The sequence below is a fragment of the Sturnus vulgaris genome, chromosome 1 (assembly GCF_052056855.1).
Source record: "Sturnus vulgaris isolate bStuVul1 chromosome 1, bStuVul1.hap1, whole genome shotgun sequence".
Classification (NCBI taxonomy): domain Eukaryota; kingdom Metazoa; phylum Chordata; class Aves; order Passeriformes; family Sturnidae; genus Sturnus; species Sturnus vulgaris.
In genome coordinates, this window is record NC_142243.1 from 104,712,719 (window position 1) to 104,738,185 (window position 25,467).

A 25,467-nucleotide genomic window follows, 5' to 3' on the forward strand; every position below is an offset into this window, starting at 1 on the left:
AATATTCAAGCTGCTGAGACTAAAGGCAAACCAAGCTTAAACTCCCTCTCCAAGCTGCATGCTGAGTTACAGCCCTCCAAGGAGCTTGCACACATTGTTATCACTCCCCATCCCAGATTTTTCAATATTGCACAGCGAAGGATTTCACGTCACTTTTGCAGTGTGTCAGAGATGAGACCAAATACATTAAGGAATCTTACATGGCGGGCTACTGGGTTGATGAGATTAGCTTGAGCTTTGTCATTTCAGATTTGGTTTGCACAGTTCATGGCCATACTTCATGCTCTATTGATAAAACAATTGTTCTACATCATCATCATGCACTTAAATATTGAGACGTTATTGAATGCTTTCAGGTCTGCCCTCAGTGGCCCATCAAACTGAAAGTCTGATAGCGTAATGATTCAAAACATCAGTATATGCCTCTTAATGCAGTTTAAAATGTCCGTGGTAAAATACAGCGAGAGGGATTATATATTTAAACCCTCCTGGGCCCCTTCTGGGCATGCGGCTGGGCTGTGCAGGCCCAGTGGCAGCGGCGGCCATGGCGGCTGGGCCCCGCTGAGTCCTTACAGGGCCTCGGCCTCCCTCTCCCCAGCCCAGAGCTCTCACCCGCAGTCGATGCTCGAGGATTTTCTTTTCTTTTCCTCCTTTCCCGTTTTCTAATCGCACCATTAGAAGTGCACGTGCAACGTGTGGTGTGTAAAGTATCCACTGGCCTTTTCAGAGAGCTGAGGGGAGAGAGCAGTGAATGGAGGAGCGAGCTAAATGGAAAAGGGGAGGGAGTTTCGTCTCTCCTCTCTCAGGCTCTGCTCTCCTGCCCCTCCTCCTCATCCTCCATCGGTGCCCGTGGGGCTGTTTCTAACACCTTCCTCCCCCCATTCATCTGTCCCAGGCAGTGTTTTGCCCTGTGTTTAGCTGTGTTTCATGTGGGCCGTGGGCTCAGCCGTGTCCTGCGGTGTGTCCATTGGAGCCAGCTGGAAGGGCTGTGGGCAGTGGGGCAGCCCTGGCTCCCCTCGCAGAGAATGCCCCTGCAGGCCCGGTGCTGGGCACCTGTGCCCACCACAGAAAAAAAGACAATAAACTGGTGAATGAAGAGGCCATCACTGTGAACTGTAAGCAAAATGGAAGAAAAATCCAGTTTGTTCTGTTTCAGCTAACAGAACCTTGAGTCTTTTGGTGCTGTTGTTTTGCTCAGCATTGTAATTAAAACCTCCCTGAAACTAAGGGATGTAGTTATGGCCCTAAAAGCTCTACAGTAAATGTGCTCTGCAATGACCTTTTCAAGCACTGCAAGGTCTTCCCTTCCCCTCTGTAGAGAAATGGTTACTGCCTTTTTATAGCCATAGATCCCATACACCCAAATCCAGGATCTTGCACAGAACTATTTGCTTCCTTTTGTCTGAAGTGAGGGCTGAACCACACATGGGATAATACCATGTTCTCTGCAGGAATATAAGGCTGGTTTTTTGGACTTTTTTTTGGTTTTCTTTCCCCCCACATTGATACGTGAGTATTTAGCAGATTTAACTTGCTCCTCCAGCAGCTCTGGAGACAGGAGAGTAAATGGATAGCATATCCAGGCAATCTACAATGCCAAACTTAGAAAAAGTTAGGAAAAGACAAAATCCTCTTCCTATAACTCTGCCCAAAGTACTCACATAGTGTGCTCATTGGTGCAGAACTGATTGCAAGAAATGTGAAATGCACTTAACAGTGGCTGGCACTGTTGTATCATTCCTGTAATTTAAAATCATCATTCCTGATGCTGTAATATTTAGGGATGGGTGAGTTGGTTAAGACCACATAAGCATCTAACCTAAACATTTGAGGTTTGAAATAGTTTGGTTAGCTTCCCAGCTCCACTCCCAGTTTTCATATGCTCCAGCACTTCCCTGTTGGGACAAATCCAGAAAGGGAAATATCAAAATACCATGAGAGAGGCTGTTCTCTGAAATCTGGTGGCTCCACGCCAGTGACCTGTTAACCCAGCAGCCCGATGAGCCATGGTCATAGGTAATGTACAATCCACAATGCACACCTTGTTCCATGGCTCTGCCTTATTTTTCTAGTGTGCAACTGTTGGAACTTAGAGATGAGGCTTTACTTAGAAAATATTCCTGAAATTGCAAATAGAAAAATGTGTATACTTTAAAGAAGCATGATATTATTATAGAAAAATCCAAAATTGAAAACTAGAGAGAATGAAAGTTTTTGTTCAGAATGCAAATATATCCATGTCAGAGAAAAACACTTCATACACCAAGACAAATAATGTCATTCTTCAAAACAAAACTCTTTTCATTAATGACACGTGATGGAAAATTGAAGCATTTTCTTGACTATTTAGAGGACGTGGAAAACTGATAGAACAAACTAAGATGACTTAGAGACAGTTTTCCAATAATTCCCAATTTTAAAACCCCATAAATTAACACTGAAACAAAGAAAATTCTCAAAATAATTTCTTATTTTATATATTAAAAAGCAGAACATGCCTAAAGTATTTTGCTTACTGGATTTAGAATAAATAAGTAAGAATAAACTATTCATAAATGAATATCACCAAACATCTATACCTTCGTATCTTTATCTCTGTATAAATTTTACATGAAAATATGGAGAACACCAGCTGCTAAATAAAATTTTATATAATTTTGAAGAACAAGTGATGAACTTAGCACAGTGTTGGTGCTTTTGGGACATCACGTAGGGGTTTGGTAATGCTTTTGGTTTCCTTCTTTTCTTTTAGGTAGAAGTAGTTTCCCGCTGTGCTAGTTAAGGGTTGTATCACTGAACTCCTGCTTTAGCATAGATGTGATCTTAAACCAAATTAATCCCTTTCTTGGGGACTTTGAAAGATTTTCGGCTTTTGCTCAGCAGAAAGTCTCTAGATCTCCTGGTGAAGTTATACGTCTGTAACCCTGATTTTGTGTATGATATTGCTGTTAATCAACTAGGTTGAGTATAACAAAAATTCTGTGTAACTCTTGTAATAACTACATCCCAGAGCAACCACTTGCTGCTTCCTAAGAGAGAGGTGAAGGTGGGAACCTGTAGGATCTGATACCAGTCTCATTAACTAAGAGCAAGACATGTTCCCAGTGCATTTAAGAGAGGTGACTCACACTTGTCATCCGTGGTGTGTCCTTGTCTATAGGCATGTTAATTTACTTAGAAATTTGGTTTTATTTATTCTAAAATATGTGTCTGCTTTGTTAGAGAGGATACATGTTTATAGAAAACACACCTTGTGTGGATGAAAGGTTTGAGCTGATCCTCAGTTCTGTAATTAAAAACTTGTAGCTGTTGCTACTCTGTAGCAATGCAGGATGGTGACTTATCACAACTCAGTTCTCCAGAGAACAAAGTGGGAACTGGAAGCGTGTCTTCAAGTGGGGTGATGAATGGGAGAGGGAAAATGGAGAAGATGAGCAATGCACTGCAAACAAGCATCCTTGCCTTCTATATACCTCAGGACAGAAAAGAATATTTTTAAGAGTCTGAGGCTTAAAAACTGAAAAACATTCTGTTGTTTCCATTGAAAATTCAAAGCAGAACTGAGAAATTCTGATGCTATTTTTAATATGGTCCAAGGCTGATGTTTGCAAACCACACGTGTCTAAAATTAGACACCTAAATGCACGAATAAGTAACAGATTTAAACCGAAGTGGGAAGTACTCATCACTTGCAAGAGTCAGTCCTTTAGGAAGGAGCATAGATGGAAGATGTCGATACTCAGCATGAAGAAAAGATAGAAGTCAGAACAGGTTTAACTTGGGTCCAAATTTCATGCTTGTTTATTTTATCCTGTCTTTAGGAATCTTCTCTCCTTGAGGTGGAGATGGCTATGATTACTTTCTACTTTATTTCATGAATCAAGTTTCATAACTAAGACCTCGTTATGTCTGGACACTTTGTTTATGCTTTCTAGTCACTCTGAAACGAAATATACAGCTGGAGGTGAAAGTCAAAATGCAAACTGTCTTAATACTTGTTTATATTTTCTTTTTCTTTTATCTGTTCTTTCTGCCTCCATCTTTACTAAGGTTTGCAAATCCATATATGAATTCGTCTGTCAAGGGTTATCCTTGTTCCTCTTCGACAGGAACACATTAGATCTGAACATATTTGATCTAAAGTCATGGCTTAGTTCATGAAAAAGCTTGTTGTTTGCTGTGAAAAATAAATAAATATTGAGGCTGCGGTTATAGGATTTTCATTACTTTCTGGGGGTACATATTGGGAACAGATGTGAATGGGCAGTCAGCCAGGTCTTGTCATCCGAGACATGGCACATGGGCAGTTTTTGGTATAAACTCTTTTAAATGTCAAATCATTCTGGCAGCAAACCAGGTTGACTCACGCTACAAAATGACTTTTAAAAAAGACTCTTCCCCATTGCAAAAATACACTGTTGTTGTGGGTTAACCTTGACAGGCAGCTGAGCACCATACAGCCACTTTCTCACTCCCCCCACCCTTGCAGTAGAGTGAAGAGAGAGGAAAGGAAGAACAAAAGCAAGAAAACTCATAGGCAAGGATAAAAATTGTTAAGTAAGCAAAGGAGAAGTGGAAGAGAAGAGAAGAGAAGAGAAGAGAAGAGAAGAGAAGAGAAGAGAAGAGAAGAGAAGAGAAGAGAAGAGAAGAGAAGAGAAGAGAAGAGGTGATACTAATGTAATCATGCATCAACTCCTGTGTTTAGACTGTTACCCAGTCAATGAAGTATGGCTCACCTACCAAAATTCCACTCCTCTCCGTTTTATTGCCTAGCATGATGTCATCAGTTGTGGTCAGCTATCCTGGCTGTATCCCTTCCCAGCCTCTTGGGCAACCCCAGCCTACTTGCAGGTGTGGCAGTGTGAGAAAGAGAGAAAGCCTTGACACTGTTCAGAAAAAGCCAAAACACTGGTTTTGATCACAAATTCAAACACAGCACCATATTAGTGACTTTGAAGAAAATTAACTCCATCTCAGCAAGACCCAGGGACAGTTGTTTTGCAATTTCTACAAACTATAAATGTTTCCTTTACTATTTACTTGAGAAATGGCATATAGGGCCATTTCAGGCCTCAGCACTTTCAGTGTTATTTCTAACCTTTACTGATTCTAAAGACTAGTATTTTTGCTTTTCTATCCCAGGGTAAAATTCTGTGACGATTATAAATTTCTTGCTGATTTCCTGATTCTTTCTTTTTCCCAGAAAAGTTGTCTACTGCTACCGAAATGTAAAGATTCAATATATTACACTGTCTAACATAGACTGCCTCATTAATGAGGGTTCAGAGATGTCTCTCAGGCAGTGGAATGCAACCAAGGCTTAATAATGGGTTCCAGTAGTGAATATGTCATTAATCAAGACTAGATGTCTGCATACTAGTGGTTTAGGTACAGGAAAGGTAGATGATGGATTAAAAAAACAAAAACAAAAGGCTCCCCAGTGTTTTCTAATAATTTTTATTAAAAGTGATTAACAAATTCATTACAGTTAGTATGCGAGAATTTTGAAAAAACATATCTTGATGAAAACTTTAATTCTTCATTTCCAAAATGGCTTACCCTCCAACTTTTTGTTGAAAAATCACTTCAATATTCAACTTCTTTTGTTAAAAAACAGTATGTGATATCCCAAAATGCAATATTGAAATACATTCTAAGACTGCTTTGAATTGATGGTTTCCTGCTCTTTGTAGTTCTATGTAAATGTAGTGTTCATTCACATATGATATTTCTTTCTTAAACTCTGGTAGTAAAATTCCCTTCACAAAAAACCCAACCCAACACAAAAAAGCCAAGCAAAAAATATCCCAAACAAATAAGGACATCTCTAAATCCCTGCTTTTGTGCTTTAGACGTGACCTTGTTCTTATTTTAGATGTTGCAAACATATTTTGGTTATGATTCATCAAAGCATGTCAGAATTATTACTTAATTTTGATATTTTTTTCTTTACCATTTAGTTTGTAGTACTCCACATTTTAACATATTTTCCATTCATTTTTGTGAGCACTTTCATTATAATTCTAAGTTCCCTTAACTGTTCTCTTTTGTTAGCTAAACGGTAGGATAGGAATTGTTTTGGTGATTGTGTGTATGGTGTCAGCCGCTCTACAACTGTACTCACAGTGTAAGGAAAATGAGTCCCAAGATCTACAAGTTTGCTTAATTTTGAGTATTTTTAAGTAAGACTTTCAAGAATTTGATTTCCAATTAATCAGCCTCCTCAAGCACATTTTCTGAAGTTTTATCTGACCTAATTTTTCTCATCTGAAGGGAAGAGACTGACTTTTCACTTAATTTGTCCCCATTCAACCACACTTTTTTAAAAAAAATCATGCATTCTCATTGTTCCTTTGGGTCTGCTTAATAATTGCCCAACTGTTTCCTTAGTATTACATTGCCATTTTTCTTCAATAAGTGATGAAAAGGGAAGTATAGTCTTTGTTTTTCTACCCTCACTTGTTGCCCATCAAAGTCACTGTGCATAGTTCATGATGTTATTGTCTGTGAGGCTTTAGCTTTTTATGCTTTCTTAGCCCTAAACTGTTTTTCCTCCTACTGCCACCCTTCCTTGAGGTACATATTCTTGGGCATTTAAAGAGAGAGATGTCTCCCTCTCTTTTTCCTCACATTTGTATGGGATTTAGTCCGTCTGCCATCAGTTGCAGTGGGGGTTTCTTGACTCCAAGTGCTGTAGAAGTGTTGAGGTTAATGGCAATCAGGCAATGAGGAGATGCCTTTAGCCAAGCATGATATTATAAACATTCAAATTCCCCTCAAGTAGTGTTGTGAACAAGCACTAACACATACCAAACTTGTTTAAATCAGTTCAGCAACTTGAAGAACTCTGAAGTGTTTGTTTCAATGCTGCAGTGCCAGGGCGCTTGCACAGCCGGGCCCCTCCTCTTTCATGTCACACGTAGTCTCCCATCTAAACTCAAGAACCTCAAGACACTTCCTTCAGTGTGCTCCTGTTGGCACCAGATGCCCACAGGGATTCATGGGAGTGGATCTCTTCAGTTAGAAGTTCATCTAGAACCCTCTGACTTTGCCCTTTGCTGGTTGTATTTTTTTCTTTGCCTTTTTCATGGAAGTCTGTAGCCTGGATGCCAGCCAAACTTGTGCTTCAAATAAAAAGTTGCCTTAAAAGTGCTGCCTGCCATAGAGGTTTGCTGGAAACAGCATAAATGAATGCCAGGACATACTTTATTACCTAGTTCAAAGCACCTATTTGCATGCAAGTCTATATGGAAGAACACGTAACTTACAGTAGGCATTTTGCCTTGAAATTAGGGAAGAAATAGGCATAATCTTACTAGCTGCTTGAGTAGAGATACTTCCTTTAAAATACTAGTCATTAATCAATAAAAGTTAAAGGCCATTGTGATATAGTACAGGCTTGTGGACCAGACAAAACCTTGATGACCAACTGAGGAGACTTTACATTTCATACAGTGAAGTGATAGTTTGCTCTGTGTGATGATAATAACAGTCTGATGATGCTGACAGGTGGTACAAGTATATTAAAATACTTTTGTCATACAAATTAAATAGAAGATAAAATGAGTGATAAACTTTGGCAGTAGAAACAAAGCATTTGTATCAGAGCAAGGCCTTCATCTGAAGGACCAGAGGCAATAGACACATGGTGAAGCACGGGAGGTTCCCTTTGAACCTCTACAAACACTTTTTTTAATGTGAGGGTGACTGAGCATTGGCACAGGTTGCCGAGGAGGTTGTGGAGTTTTTCAGACTCTGATCTTGGTGATACTAAAAAGCCATCTGGATGTGGCCCTAGGCCACCAGCTATGAGTGGCCCTGCTTGAGCAAGAGGGTTGGACAAGACAACCTGCAGAGCTCGCATCCAACCTCAGCCATTCTGTGGCCCTGTGTTAAAGGAATAAATAGTGTGCAGCAGCAGCACAGTCTACTGCACGTGTGAGGTATATGGATACATTCATTCTTTTTGAAAAGCATCATTTTATCTGATCAATAAAGAATTACTTAATTTACTTAAAGAGCAAATGTCAGTTTATTTCTCTAAAAGAGATGATACTCACATTGGTTTCACATATCTATTTCTGAGAGTATTTTCTTATTTGGAAGCCTTTTCAAATTTTTGTATATCTCAGCGGAGAGTAGCTATATGATGTTTGAAAATAAGAAATACTCGAGAGACTAAATTTAACATAGAAGGGTACTGAGATATTCAGTTGTTATTTTGCAGATTAGATGTAACACTGGAATTTGGATCCCTCTTGTCATAGTAAGATACACATACCTTTATTGTTAACATTGTAGTACCTTGCAACCCAGGACCCTCCACATCTCTTGTTGTGGATTATTATGACCTTTCAGCATGTCACAGGTCAAGGATATTTCATGTCTGAATTTGTATGTTTGCTGGTGTAGTTTTTGTCTACATTTAAATAGACATTGCAGGCACTGGGCAGGATACTGTAAAGAAATACTGAAAGAGTAAGCACAGTCTTATGAAATCACTGATGTTGTCTGGCTTCCGTGCTTCCACTAATTGTTCTGTGCACAGATGGCTGAGTGCAAAAGATCAGTTATCCTTTGTGGAAGGGGACAGTATGGATGACAAGCAGCAAGACCTCCTTTGTAATTGTTGGAGTATTAGCATTCAGTTTATTAATGAAAATGATCCCTTTCAGTTCTGTCAGAATACGGCATTAAAATGTACTTGATATGGATTTGGGGGCACAAATGAGATGGTTTGTGAAACAGTCAGTGAATTACTAGAATTCAATAAAAAAACTAGATTTAATGGGGATCTAGGAAATGCTGTTTATAAATATGAAGAAGAGAAAGCTCGCACAAGCTTCCTATTGTCACAAGAGTGAATCCACTATAGAGTCAGCCCAAATGCTGTCTAAGGAGAGAAGCCCAATCTGGACGCTTTAAGTTAGGCTTTGAAAGAGTTTCTCTTTTCCAGTGGCTTACAGGTGAAATCCAGAGAATTAGTATCCTGTGCCACTACATTGGCTCTTGTAGTGTAGCACCCAACACCAACGTCCTTTATGCTCAGTGTTTATATTTTCTGTAGGATGTGTCATTAGTTTATTTTATTTGTCCCATTCAGTCAGTAGAGACCTGGATTTTGGACCAAAATATAATATTTGTGTCATGTCTCAGGCATTAGGAAAAGCATTTTAGTATTTATCATATTTTCTAAGTCCCTTGTCTTATTCTGTGTGCTAGTTGTAGAGAAAATTAACTCTACCCCAGTCAAAACCAGCACATAATATGGAGGATGTTTAATTAACACAATTTCAGTTTTGAACATTCATATCCTTTTAATTCACCTTGTAGAAATGCTAAATCAGAGTTTGATTATACCTCACTTGGACAGCCAATAGTCCTGCCAGGGTATTTTGAGTCTATGTGAGGGACAAATACATAAGTGGATTAGTATAAATTTAGACTGTTTCAAATACTCTCATTGCTGACCTGTCAGTAATCTTTTTGTTTGTTTGCATTGTACTATAGTGCTTTCTAACACAATCTAATTGCCAAATTCCCTCTCACTTTGCTTTACTGACTCCTCCAGGGTGTGCAGGTTGCTTATGTCTAACTTCATTATCACCCACTCTTTGAACTCTTGTCAGTAATCCAGTCATCTGCTAATAAAGGATCTAGAGTTTCAGTTGCAGCAAGCATAAGGTATTTTCATTTTTTAGGTACTTGCAAATCCTGTTACAGCTCAATGTGTACAGTGAATTCCCTTCAGTCTGTCTCTGGATGAAAAAATGCTCGAACTTGTGAGACCACCTAGAACAGAAAATGGCTGTTTCAGCTGTTCATCACCTATGCAATGTAAACAACACACAGTGTGGCAGATTCCTTCATAAAATGTAAGAGTTATCAGGCTCCGTCCAGACACCAGCCAGACTAGACCAAAGTTTCAAGCAATTCTTCTTTTATCATTCTTTAGGGTGAAGCATTTCAGCAGATTTGTGCCCCAAGCCAAAAAAGATTTTGTAGGGTAGTCCCACCTGCTATTCACTGGGAAAACTTATTTTTAAACAGTTTCCATGAAGTATGCCTGGTATGGGATTAGACTTTACAAGCTGAATGAGGGTTCTGCTGGATACATATGCAATACAGTGCCTCAGTGTATGCACCGGAAAAGGTTCAATGCTGGACTCTCTCCCTCCACACCTCATTTTTAAACTGTTAACTATAAGCTCTCGTGGTAGCAATGCTACATCTGTACCTCAGGGGCCACCTTCAGGTGCCAGTAACCTCCTAAAATGCACCCTTTGTGTACATTCCTTATATAGAAGTTCTCAGGCCAGAAGGGAAATGTCATGGAAGGTTCTTGATACTGTTCTTCTAGACTTCCTGCACTATGAAAGTGTTAAAATAGTACAGAGTCATTGTATGGAAAGTAAAATCCTTCTTTCAAGGATCAGATCCCTTAACAATGATGTTGTAAGTATTTCCAGCTTGTCTCTGTGCTATTAGTCAATAAAGATAGATGGTTTATATTTGACAAATTGATTTATTAAAAAAATTAATTGCAGTACTGCATGTGATCATTTACAGAGAACAGGCTTTCTTAATTATGAACTGAATCAGAAAACAACTGTGACATGCACTTATGTTTTTATTCTTTGAAAATACTTATTTACAGGGTGTCAGTGTGATTTGCACAGAGGCTTCACCAATGGTTTCAGAAAAATGAATATCTCTAGTATCTAGTTGTTTGAAATCTTCACAGTGAGTTGATGGACTAAAAACCCAAAATGTCTAAATTGATCTTAAATTTTTGCCTTTGATAACCGTATTTTCACAATTTTTTTCCTTTTGCAGTCCTTTGCTAATTGGTTAAAAAATAATATTTTCATAATATAAGCAACCCGTTTTGCACATTAGTGGAGAATCTTTCCTGTATTTCTGTTTATTTTACCCTCTTTTCTGGCTTTGATTTTCAGGTTGTGCTCCATTACACTATTTACTAAGTATATTACCATTGTGTGCTTCATACTGGGAATATAATATGCTAAGCAAACAGTTGTATGAAATAATCCATAGAACTGTAATCTAAATTGTCTAGGGCTCTTGTTTTCACTTTATAGAACACAGCAGTTTGTATTAGATGTATACTAATTCTATAGCCTGTGTCTTAAATAGTACAGTAATGCTGATGGTATCTAAAAAGCAGGCTATGCAGTGAATGGTGTGGTTTATGTTTTCAAGCTTATTGCTTTGTGCTCTTAATACTTTTTGAATTTTTATTAATGAGAGCTGCTGCTTAATACTGTGAGGCTCTGAAATCTATCCTAATGTAATTTGACTTAGAGAAGAAATTTTTTTTTGTTTAAAAATCTGCAGACATTTTCAGTCCAGTACCTTCCTGTGTGTCTATCACTGTTAGGTTTTTTGGCATACCTTAAATACTGTGGTTTCAAGCAGACATTGCCTGTTTGCAAAAATATGGATTTCTTCTGGAGTTGCTCTTTTTTTTAGTATAGTTTGAAGTTATGTAAGGTCTAAGACTTCACAGTTGTATCATACTGCTGAAAGAATGGTATTATTCAAGTGCTGAACCTGTACCTTATATTCTTACAGCCTGAAAGCCTCCTCTCAATTCCAGGCAAAACATGGATGTATTATACCAGCTGTTCAAACTTGGGTGGCCCTTAGGATTTCAGGTTGTATTGTCTGGGCAAGTGCTGAAAGTATTGGGGCATATTCCAGAGGGCTCTGTGGCATAAAATCCTACGTGTTAGAAAAATGTAATGGAAAATTGTAATGTAATAAGGTGCTCATATGTATATCTGGATTTCTGTATGTATACATCTGGAACTCTGCTCTCTGGAATAAACACAGCTGCATTTATTTGAATGTGTGAAACAGATTTATATACACAGGAGAATAAATCTTGTATTGCACACTCAAATACACTAGAGTACAAAATTTTCATTGGCTGTGTATCACTGTTGTGAACTTTCTCTTTTTCTGTCCCCTTTTTTGAAATTATGTAAGAGTTACTTTTAAATTTGTCCTCTGATTTCAAGTTCAGAATTTAATAAATCAAAATATGGATAATTTAGCTACATACCTATCCAAACAGTTGTTCTAGGCCACTTGAATAGCATTGTCTTTATAGAATCCCAGAGACTACTGTCGCTTATTCACAGATTTCACCACTGCCACACATGTGAGGAAAAATATTGCAGTGGTAAAGTTCAACTTGAGATCTAAACTTAAATAAACAAAATTTTGACAATTCAATGTGATATAAGTTTTAATCTGTTATGATCAGAACTGAGCTGCAGATGTTACATCTGCCTCTGTGCCCCTCTTACTCATCTTACAACAGTATTTCCAAGTATAAGCATTTATCTGTTTACTGTTGCTTTGAAAGAACCGTGAGGGGGAGGAATTAGCTGTGCATTAGGAGTGAGTATAAGACGATGTGGATGAGTTTTATCTGCACTTCCTTCTGCTCAGAGCTCTTTGTTCTGAGGTCAGCCAGGAAGGCCAAGGATGAGTGCCCCTCTTTCCTCCCAGACAGAAACATGGAGACAGGATGAGTATCCCCACAGGGACAGAGTGCAGATGGGGGCCTGCTGCCACTGCATAGGAAGCAGCTGGTGACAATAGTTCTCTCAAGAGCTACTTAACAAAAAGAAGTAGTTCTCGTTAAACCTCTTCAGCATTTCATTTAATAAGGCACATTAAGAGAGAATACAAAGAAAAGATACCAGAGAACCCAATCGACACTTTATCTTCTAGGTGACAGCCTGAATCACATTTCTTAAATGTAGCTCTGGATCCATGATGAAAGACAAATGTATCAACATTATCCTTTAAATAGATTTACACTTCCTATGCATAACCCAGCGCTGTGTCCTGCCTGAAAACGGATACGTGTATTAGAAGGCCAACGTGTTGTGTAGTGGATATAAGGGAAGTACACTTTTTTACCAAGAGCTCTTCCTTTTCTTTCTTGGACAAATAATGTACAATGTAACAGCTCGTATGCAGGGCAGTAGCTTTCTGCTCCACTGATGCTGTTTTCTCACAGCATTGGGATGACAGAATGATGATAAACAGAATTGATTTTTCAAGGTACTGACATAAATGGCTTGCTCAAAGGTAGCCTGTTTAGTCTGAGGGAAGGGAAGAATTGGGGAAAAAATACTTCGCTATCAAGTTTTCACTGTATTAAAAAATATGTGTAAGGGACTGGTAGCTTGACTCCTGCTCAGATACTGTTACTTTCTCACATTAAAAGAAATATGTGTATCTGTATGACATGAAAATGAGAAGAGATTAAAAACTCTGAAGAACTGAAAGTTCTGAAGCAAGGAGAGAGACCATTCACAGAAAGGAGTAAGGTGGAGCTTTTGGCTTGAAAGAACATAATGTTTTCTCTTGGACAGGATGTCCTTCCATAAAGCTTGTATTAGCTCTCTGGGAATTATTGGAAGCACTCAGGTGCCATATATGCCATTAGGTCTGAGTTAATAGGGAGGAGATTCTTCAGCAGAGCATACAGAACCGGTGAGTGATGTGTTTAGTGGACCATGACTAATTGGAAAAAAAAAAAAGAAGAATATTTTCCAAATCCATATTTGTTGCAATTACTGGATGACTAAACTGGTATTCCACTGTCCATAGAGAAGGAAATTCCTCCATCCCTTAGAGAGTGTCTGTAACTTTTCCAGTCTTTTTTTTTTCTTTTGGTCCAAACTTCTTTATGAGACTGGAATATGAACATTTCCTTGCTGTACTTGTCAGAGGAAAGTACTTTACCTTTCAGACTTCTCTTTTAGAGAAATAGTTTGCAAGCTGTTGAGATAATGATCCCTATTTTTTTTAGCCTAACCCGAATTACAGATCAATTTACAAATGACTGTAGCAAAATTGTGGAAGATTTTCTAATATTCATTGTTGTCATGCTAAGGTAAAGACTTTCTTGAGAAGACCTTGTGTCTACTGTGGTCTACTGCCTGTGAACCATAGTCTGTGCTAGTGGAGTTCTGAAGCTATTCAGTAATTAGAATCACATCTGCCAATCTGTTTTTCCTGTATTTATGGTACATATTATCATGGTATTTGGGGATATCTAAGTATAGATTTGGAGTAGAATGTCTAATATAAACCAAGTGAAAATATGTTTATATTAAAATGTCTAGAAACCATTGTTGACTAGATCTGGAATTAATTATTAGAGTACAATATTCTTTTTTTTTTAATCAATGTTTTCTTCTTTCTCTATCAAGATTAAATTTTTTTCTGTGTATGTTGAACTATAAACAAAGTTTACTTTTTTTTGGCTACTGGCATTTATCTTGGGCTTCCTACTAAAGAAGAGCTGGCAAAAAGGTAGTTGTCTGGCAAACTGCCATCTCAGATTATGTTATTTTGCCCTGTTTCTGTTCATTTCAGCTGTGTCCTCAAAATACACTCTGGTGATTTGAATAGCAAGAAGGAAAGCTATTAACTATCCTTGTATTTGTCTCATTTATGTTGCAGTTATAAATTATGTCAACAGACCCAAAATACTTGCATTTAGAGCTGCATTTTGCCTTGTACATACAGCAAAAAGAAAAAATAGTCTCTCTCCTCCCATTAGCAATAGGTCAACCTATTTTTTGCTTTGGTTGTGTTCCTCTGTGGCCCATAATCTGCAAAAGAATACATTAGCTTTTCTCTGCTCAGTGGGTAGGATCTATGAACTGATTTAAATGAGAGACATATACATTTCATTCCTGAATATCTGGCCTGTTGCGTGATGTTCAGGGAAAAATATTCTTGGAGGATTTAGGGCAATCTTAGCTGGAAATACAGGAAATGTTTCAGGAAGATCACTCTTGTCAGCTTGTAAAATAGCAGAGAATGGTTTGGGTTGAAGGAAACCTTAAAGATCATTGAGGTTCCAAAAGCCCTTTGCCATGGGCTGGGACATCTTCCACTAGACCAGGATGCTCAGGACCCCATCCAATCTGGTCTTAAAAAACTTTCAGGGATGGGATATTGACAACTTCCCTGGGCAGCCTATCCTATAGCTAATTCAGCCTATTATCATAGGGAAGAATTTCTTCCTTGCATCTAATCTAAATCTACCCTTTTTCAGTTTAAAGCCATTACCCATGGTTCTATCATTATCTGCCCATGCAAAAGCTCCTTCTCTGCCTTTCTTGTGGGCTCCCTTTAGGTACTGGAAGGCTGCTTTGTATCAGTCTCCCTCGAGCCTTCTCCAGGATGAGGACCCAGCTCTCTCAGCTGCACCACTTCCCTGCACCACTCCTCTTGGTGCTGTCTTGCAAACTGGTCGAGGATGCACTCAGTCCCACTGTCCATGTTCCTGACAATGATGTTAACTACTGCCATCATTGTTACTGGTGCCAGTATGGACTCTTGCAGGATGCCGCTTGTTACTGGTCTCTGCTGGAACTGTGAATCATTGCCTGCTCCTCTTTGAATGCAACCAACGCTTGTAGTAAAGCTACTTCAAATGAAGACATCTTGTATCCTTTCCTTGTATCGTTTGAATTTGCAGGATTCATTAGGGTTTATCACTGTGATTCTCAAAGTGGTAGAGAAAATGAGTTTCAGCATTATGGATAGACAGATGTTGAGATGCTGTTCTCCTTTTCTGTGCTCACTAAGAGCAAGAGTAGATCTTATGTGCTTGGCTCTTCTGCAGGCTGGAAAGGTTGAAAGGTCAAACCACTCTTTTTCCAGTGTTTTTTCAGCGTTTTGACCTGAGGAAGCAGAGGAATGTGCAGTGCTGTGAGTCCCCAGGGTGTAAAATGCATTGGCACTGGATGAAGGCTGAGTATGTTGGCTGTGTGTATGGAAGCAAGCACTTAGCAGCTACTCAGGGGATAGTGGAAAGCATCCCAGTCCATCAGACAACTTCACACAAGTGTGTGCAGTGTCCCCATAAGCTCTTTTTACAATGGTATAACTCCATATGGCAAATGAACACCACAGATTTTAGAGTACCTGGGAGCCATCAAAGCATTTTAATTAGGGCCTCTTTTTGTAATAGACTAAATGGTTTCCCGATAAATTTCAATTGCTTTGTCTGTAGGTAGCACGATCTACCAAAGTATCTCTCAAATTTTATTTCCTAAATGCCAGGAGTAGCTTAGTACAAGATTATTGTGTATCATAAAACTAACTCTGGCATTTGATAATGCTTCACATTTAGCAGTAAAACATGATGGAAGACATGAAAAAAATCACCTGTTGAATTTTTGTATTTATTTTGACAGATTTTTTTGGTGTGAGAAGCTTTATAGGAAGGTCAAGGCAATGCTCTTTGCATATAAACAGTGAATGGCTGGCCATCGTGCACTCTGAGCAGCTTTTCAGTTCACAATATTTAAGGATAGCTTGTCCTCTAGAAACCTTAACAGTAGAAATTAAAAAAATTGCATTCGACTTCTGTTACTGAACTTACATCAACAAACAGGGTAAATAATAGGATTTAATTTGACTGCTGGATTAGTTGAAGTTTATAATGTCTTGATATGAATAATTTGCAACATACTTTGATTTTTTGCTTGTATTAAAAAATATAACTTGTTAGAATGGATTTTTTTAATATCTAAACTGACCTAGTAAATGTTTATTTTTGTTTTAATGCTTATTTTAAACACCAAAACTTGCAAGCATTCAAGTATAGCTGTCATACAAAGCACTACAACTTTGAAGAGAATGCAGCGGTTACAATTATTTCTCTCTTGGTTAGTTAGGTTTATAATCTAGCAATTTGAACAAATTGCTTACTCTATGGTAGTTTGTTCTCATTATTTTATTTTTTTATGCTAAACGCAGTTTTTGTTACAGAATAAGCAATATTCCTTAAATACATTTCTTAGATACATCAAGGAAATAGAGGTATTTTTTAAAAAAGGTTTCATTTGCTTTGCATTGTTCCTATAAACCATTTTATTACTTTGAAGCAACAGAAGTAAGTGCATATTGTATTTATGCATGTATTAGGATACCAGGTGTTCTGATCTGAATTCTGAGTATCTCAGAAAATATAGCAATTGTCTAAATGGCATATTCAAAAAATGCTTCAAATTTCATTGTTTGAATAAAAACAATATCATAAACTTTATTTTCTCAAAGTAAAATTTTAAACTTATAGCTTAGCTGGGTACAAAAACTCCTATTATCTACAAGCTATTTTCTATAAATAATATAACAATTATTTTACATATAAAACACTTGACTTGGGTGATTTCTCAGAAGAAAATAAATGAGCTTTTTACCACATTGTTATTGATGATGTTTTAAGTGGCTGAACTTGATGTGAGTGAAAGACTCTGATGGACTTGAGTAATGAGGACGAGAGGGGTGATCAGGAGAATAACCTAAAAGAGTCAACCAGGAAGGAGCATGTTAGGCAAGAAAACTTGCTTTACCATATTGTTAATGCTATGTATGTATTTGCATAGAATGTGAAATGGGTGAGGGTGGCTGTCACCTTGATTGTCTGACATAAACCAGTCATGTGTCTGAGCTGAAGGTTCACCTGTGAGAATTAAAACTATCCTGCAGAGCTGAGGGGAAGCTGATGGCAGTGGTAGTGAAGTGCCTGTAAATGCAGAAATTTACCTGTTCATAAAATATGAGTCCTCTTTTTGTCCTCTTCCCACCAGATGGAGAGTGAAATTAATTTGCAAGGCCAGGTTGTAGGATGATTATGAATAAAGGGGCTTTTTATTCTGTTTTTTTATGCAAAGAAAATAAGACTGGACAGTGTGCATGGCAGCAAAGATCCATATAGCTTTACAGCTCCAAAACTTTAAAGTACTTTAATATGTAAGGACCATTTTTAAAAACTACTTTTTAAATTGTGTTTGCAGCTCTAACTAGTGTACATTTCTCCTGGCAAAACAGCTTACCAAGACCTGTTATTCTCACTCTTCATTCTGCTCTATGGGGCACATAATGGCATATCACATCTTGAATGTGAGAAGCTTAATAATTGTTTCAAATCTGTATGAAGGAAATGAGGTATAAATCTGATTCTTACGTTTTCATCAAAATAGGTTATAATTTTTTGCAGATCTCTTTGACTTCTAGGGATGTCAGGCAATGGGAAATTCAGAGTGCTCCAGCCATGAATATGGCTCCAGGTAAGTGGGAGACAGGGAAGGAAGAACAAGGAGAGGAGTTGTTATGTCAGCTCAAAAGCTCTGCACTTTAACTGGCTTATCCAAAGACATTCTAGAGATCAGCAGCAGATCTAGAAATAATAGGCAACTGTATTTCTTCCCAGTCTCAATACTGCCCTTTGCCCTTCCTTACTCCACTCACAGTAAATCTTTCACTTGGAAATAGGTAAATGTTTGTGTTCATACAGTGGATTAATTTTTCTTTTGAAAAATCATTCCTGTTCCATTTAGTATTTTAATGTAAGTTATTTGTCTCAAAATTTAATCTTATCATAATTGTTCATAGCGTGGTGAGATTTTGAATAGGACTAGAATAAACAGTATTTTATCAGTGTATACATTTTTGTAGCACAGTTTGTGAGACAAGCAGGCAACAATTACTCTTGGCTTAGCCTCCATTTAAAGAAAGAAAAATATCAGTCATTTTCTATCCCACTTCCTTTCCTTTTTTCTATCCCACTGAACCTGTTTCACTTATCCATATTCGCAATATGCAGATATTTTGTGCATAAAAAAGGAAACTTGTAGCTATTATTCATTAGCTAATGCAAAAAAAAAAAAGACATTGAGAACAAAAAACTTAACAGGAATCTGTGATTCCACCACAGAAGAAAGAAAAAATAATGAAAGTTGGTGAACTCAATTAACCAGTATAGTTAAATTTGGGATAAAGCAACTAATTCAACATACTCATCTGCTGGAAGAGCTCAGTTGAGCTAGAAGCATGACCAGAAGAAGCATGTGTAGGTCAATAATCTAGCTGTAATAGGATTAAATTAAGAATTTCTTTTAAGTCTCTCTCTTAAAAAAAAAAAAAAATCAGATCTATGAAGGGAGAAGAAAGTCATGTCCACAAAAAGCTTGAGTTGAATATTTTTCTGACCCCATGAAGAAGGCTCCTGTGGAGAAATCCTTGGTCGTGGAACATTGAGCGTGAAATATCTTGGAAGAGAGGTTCAGATGTCACACTGTGAAACAATGCTTAGCATGGTAGTGTTTTAGACTGTGTGGTTTTGGGCTCAGGCTCTGATGAACAATTCTTGGTGTAAAATGGAAAGTGCTAAATGGGTTGTGCTCAGGGCACTGGGTTGAAGTTGGCAGCAGGTTGTTCATGGCAACCCTCTGTTGGCCTGCTCTTAACCCAAGGAACTGTTCCTCCCCTGGGGCAGCTCTTCTGGACCTGCTTTGTGTGGCATCTCCAGCCCTGCAGACTAACAGTGTCCCTAACAATAGTAATAGGTTAAAAGTGTAAACCAGGCTGTCGGTAACAGCATAGAGTCAGGAGGAAATTTGGTTCAGAGGATGATCTTACAGTATTGTGTCCTGTGGAATTGATTACTTCTTCCTCTCAGACGTCTGGTCCTGGTCATAGCTGGAGGACAATACTGGAGCAGGCCATGGATATGATCCAGTTTAGTAGTTCTGTAGTCCTACTGAGAATAAGCTAATGCGCTCTGAGCAACCTACTGTAATGTAGCTTTTATATGATTCCCAACTTCATAACAGTATTCATTGTACTTAAAACACTGATTTTTTTAGCACTGTTCAAATGAGGCCCAACTAAAATGCAGAGGGGCTCAACAGCATTATGAGCAGAGCTTGTTTTACATTAGAGAGTTCTATCAGATTCTTAAATTCTTAAACTGTATTGATTAACTTTATGGCATGTACTCATGCTGTGAGCTCCTGAAAACTAACTCTCCAGGAAGGAAGTTTTTTGTAGTGATAGGAATTCTTCAATCCTTCAGCATAATCAAGACTGATTCTACTGTAATATCTTTCTTACTTCTCAAAGCTGATTTTTCTTCTTACGTGATGCAACTTTTTCTTCATGTCTATGCATCACTTCTCTTTTGCTAATGACCCATTTATCTGTTACTGGTGCTGCCTTCACATTGATTCTCATCTAACCTCACTAACCTCTGTTCTGTCTCCAACTTTTTTTCAGGCTTAGCTGTTACATCAAAATCCGGGACTTGTCATTGAGGTCTTGCACAAATTGCAAACTGGGGATTAAAGACCATATTCCATATCTGAAAAGATAGAGCATACACATAGAGTGATCGTCCCCCTTAGAAGTTGTAACTTTATGTGTTTACCTGTTGGTTGGACATACAGGCCTCCAAAATTGTTCTGCATGGGCTTGGGGAATTTAGGGGCACTGGGGGGGAAAAGAGGCAGTGCAGGTTTCTTTCTGGATTTCAATAAGAAAGTCTCCACAAAAATAAGTCTTAATAACTCCTCTAAGGAGACCGAATAAGAACATGAATATAGATAACAAATAAGTCTTGCATTCTTTCAGATACTGAGTGCTCCACATCTGTGCAGCATCAGTTGGAGTCCAGATGCCTCTTCCCCTGGTGCATTGCACAGAGCAGACCCAACCCTGTCTATGAGGAGAACCTCTCTCTTTTGGTTCTTCAAGGTAATTCATAATTTCTTTAAATGAAAACAGCTGTATTCCTAAGAGATGTTGTTATGAAAACTTCTTGCCACGCTTTCAGATAAGGCAAGACCTCTCAAGCAGGATAATTGGTGGTTCCAAGTAGGAGCTACCTGCAGGCTCCTTTGTTTCTGTCAGGTGAGTAAGTTTGTTCTTCAGCCAAGGAATCTGAGCAGCGCCGCACAGCCCCACACAGCTCAGGTGAGCTGTTCCATGGGTTGCTGACTCCACAGAAAGTGGACAGCTTCTCAATCATCACCAAAATAAAGACCTAGAGTGAGAATCAGAAAGAGATGTTTAATTGTGGATTCTGGGGGTTTTTTTGTTTGTTTGTTTGTTTTTTGTTTTTTTTTTTTATTGTCTAGTTGCTTAGTAGTAAGCCTATCACTTCTCTGTGACAGCTCCCACATCAGTAACTTTTAAGTTCCAGCTTGTGAGTTGAAACTGGCAGAGGAGAGCACTGATACTCAGTCTTTCACAGACCTACAACTACAACTGACTTTCCTTTCTCTGGGCTGCAATGTCATCTGCATGATTTAGGAGTTTGCCATTCTTCTGTCGTCTGATAACTGTGCAGGGATATTTATGTCTGCTGCTCCCCTTTTGGTTTCCCCTATATTTTATCTCCTGATGCTTCGTGAGCCTTCGAGGAGATTCTTACTTTTATCTCAGTGTTAAAATTTCTGTAGAAAACAATCTAAAATGGCAGGGAGAAAGATGGCTCAAACTGGGAGTTCTCACTGTCTACCTTTAACCATGTAATCATGGAAGAGTAACACTTCTTGTAAATGAATGCACAGGTTAGATCCTCTGAGAGAAACCTTTGAGACTGCTTATTTCCTTAATTTATGAAAGCACATCATGGCAGAGAGGGTCCCACTTTATTTGTAGATGAAGAAAAGGGGATCTGAGACCATTTTAGATAGGATGAGATCACTTATTTTCAGTAACTCAGGTAAGTAGAGGAGTATCAAAGTACCATGCTGCCTGGCAGAGATTGCACATTCTTATATTATTGAGGAGACAGTTGTGACTCCATCTTGTGAGCCTTGGCTGAAAATGCCTTTAAAGAGCAAATATGTCTGTGTTTAATGTGGTTTTCCATTGTTAGACTTGACATGCAAACAATGAAATGAGAGGACTGTTAAATATAACTCCATGCTTGGAATGCCATGCTTATGCAAGAAACCACACCAAACTGTGAGGGAAACAAGGAGAAAAAAAACCGAAAGTATTAGTGGGAAACAAGTGTGCTTTGGGGTTGCCAGGCAAAGCATACAGGGCTAATAAAACAAAAGGGATTTTGGAAAAGGAAAAAAGGCAGAGTTGCAAATCAGAATCTATTCTCTTGTTTCCCTCACCTCTCATTTTAGGAGTAGAACAAGAAACATTCACATCTGAAATACTTCACAGATGTTCTGCTGTTGAAATGGGATGGGCATGTGTCAAGAGTAAAATCCACATCTTATTTATGCTCTGACTGCTGTTTGTTTTAAAGTCTTTCTGTGGGCTTTTAGACAGCAACAAGACTCACCTCCAATTTAAGTTATTTTTAAAATTTTGTATAAGCACAATGATGCCTAATTAGGAATGGAAGTGCCTGAAATGTGCTTGTTTTGCTACAGCACACGAAACCCATCACAAACACTTACCTAGCTATTAGGGACTTTAGGAAGATCACTTTCTATCTCTTCCCTCTGCTGTGTACATAGAAGTTGTAACTTTGCCTTTTTATACAAGTGTGGTTTTGTCATCCTAAATTCACCTCTGCAATTAAGGTCCTTCTAAGCAGGTACAGCCCTTTGCCATGGGAATAGTGCCTGTAGAATAGCTCTCAGTGAGTCTTTTCCCAGCTGTTCCCAAAGCTGTGGAGCTGCACAAGGCTTAGTGTGAGAAGTGATGCATAGGGGAAGGTTACCTAACCCCAACTCATCTGGATTTTATTGATGAGACAAGTGGTAAAAATTTATTGTACAAGTCTGTATTTCAGGCTTCCATTTTAAAAAGATATTGAGCTAAGATATTCTTGCAATAAAGAGTCCTGATACATTTGTATATGTGCACAGAAGCCCCCTTCAGTGGGGCTTTTGCGGGCTACATGCAAGCTATCATGCAGCAGCTCAGGCTAAGTGTGCAGGAGAAAGATGCAAGGCCATTTATCCTGTTTTCCACTACACAAAAAGCTGTTATTCTTACCTCATTAGTATTATCTTGACAATTAATAGCTGCACCATTCTGGCTTTTAAGGTGCTTTCCTCAAATTTCTCTTGTTTTATATGTGTGCATAGAGGAACACATCCACTGTGAAGTTTCTGAGAAGAAATCCACCAGCTGCAAAGCATTACACTGCCAACTGCTTTTAACTGTTTATTTAGCAGTTTATTTATTTAATTGGTAGAAAACAACTTCTCTGATTGCACTTAACAATAATGAAACACTTACTGGATTCCCTCTAATAACATTTTAAATAGGGAAGAAACCACTGCCCACACATATTCTAATCAGGAGCTTCCATCGAGTTTAATTAAATCACATAAATGAGAATCCTATTGTTCTTATCCTACTCAACCTTCCATTTCTTAAGTACCAGAAGAGCTCAGTTTTAAACAATCTTCTGCAAGTTAATAAATCCAGGCTGTGGTGACTAGAGTTTGAGAGAAGCGTCAGAGACTTTTAGAGACACTGTCCTGGCAGTAAATTATTTTCCTTAGTGGCTGCATAAGATGATGTGTGGTGAATTCATTTGTCTGCACTAAATGAATGGTACCAAAACCCAATTATTCCATTCCATTTGTTTTACATTATGCCATGACTTCTGAGGAGGAGGGATGTTGCACCCATTCCTTCCCTGAAACAGATGGGGTATGGAGAAATTTGTGAAGGAAACAGCCATTGCACATGGGTAGTGGGTCTGTTTTATTTAGTTCAGTTCTGTGCTTCTGTAATGTTGTGAGAGAAATAATGAGGAATTTGTCCTTTGATGGTATGTATTAGAGAAAAGGTGAAATGACATGAGATTTTAATGGTTTCTGAAAAGCAGCTGCTATGTGGAGAAGAATAAAATGGTTCGAGACACTTCCAGGATAGGAAGCTGTATTCCAGAACTTCACTTTTGTGCCCTTGCAGACCTGGAATACTTTGTATTACAGAAAAAGGGGCACAGCTAGGTCCTTGTTTTGTGAAATCAGGTGTTCTGGTTAAGGTCTAATTTCTAGAAAAAATTTTGAGATTTTTCCCTCTGTGACCTTTTATCTGAGCTGAGTGGGAGACATGGCCATGCACTGATGATATTAGGAAGAGAAATTTTGTCACTGGCCTTCATATTTTTCCTTTTGCATGAGTTCTCTTGTTTTCTACTCATGACTTTATCTTTTTGAGCCAAGTAATAATCTGCATAGCCCTCTGTTACTAAACAAATGTGGAAAGCAGACCTCATGATATAAGGTGTATAAAGAGCACAGAGTTGACAGCTATGCACACAACATTAGTGCTTCATTACTATGACCAGAAAGAATACCTAGAAATAATGAAATATTAATTTTCTTCTAACATTTTCCTGGTAAAGAAGAATTATAGGGGATAGAAGAAAAATGTCTAGTTCAACAATGATGTTTCAATTAGAGTAGGTTGCTGGGAGCCTTCTCCAGTTTGGTTTTGATTATATGGAGGCTCCACAACCTTTCTAGGTAACCTGTTTCAGTCATCAACCACCCTTGCAGTAATAAAGGTTCTGCAATATTTAAGCTTAATTTTGTGGATTTCCATTTTTGCCTATTGCCTCATGTCCTGTTATTGTGCCTCAAGGAGCAGAATCTGGCTCTGTCTTCTTTATTGTCTCACATCAGATATTTATATGCATTGATGAGATTACCCCCTGAGTCCTACTCCTTACCTCTGCTCTCCAGGCTAAACAATCTCGAGTCTCTTCTTGTATGCCAAATCCCCCATGTCCTTTAACCACCTTCAATCACAACACTTTTCTGGACTGACTCCCATCTCTCTCTTGTGCCAGGGAGCCCAGAGCTGGACCCAGCCCTCCAGATGCAGGCTCACCAAGGGCTGAGTAGTCTCTAAATCCATGATGACTTGTCTCAATTTTCTTCTTGTTCATAGCATATCTCAAAATTATTTCTAGGATTACTTGGTCCATCACCTTTCTGGGCACTGACGTGTGGCTGGCCAGTTCTATAGTTCCTCCCATTCTGCTGCTTGCCTTTCTTGAAGAGAGCAATGATGGTTGCTTTCTGTCAGCGCCCAGGAACATTCCCCAAGTTGTCATGACCTTTCAAAGATAATTGAGAGTGACTTTGATAAATGGGAGGAAGTATGAACACAAATCTAGATGCTGTGGTTATGAGCTGCCTATCTGCCTGCTTGCTTTGAACTTAAATCAGCCATTTCAAACCTAATCACTTAGATTTGGAAGAGGAACAACTTTTATATGCAGTTTTCAAGGTATGTTATTAATTTGTGTCAAAACATGAAGTGGTAGTTTTATTCTGCTGCTTAGATTGAATTCTTGCTGGTGCTGATCAGTATTGTCTTCAGTGGCATTATGAAAATGAGAATATGTTGGATGGGACAGCTATTTATGTGATTATAATTATTCACTGTAGAAGTTTCAGATTCTCTGGCAACAAGCAAAACCAATCATCTATTTCTCTCTGTGCAGTTGTATAAACACGGAATATGTTCATCCTCTGTGAAAAGAGTGATGTAATGAAAATCACCATCTGTGGTATTAATGCTTAGCAGCTGGAATATTTTTGTGCATAAATAAAAGTTCATGTGCCCATCCATGATATCTGATATTTTTGATACCTGGTTATTTTAACCAACTGCATCATG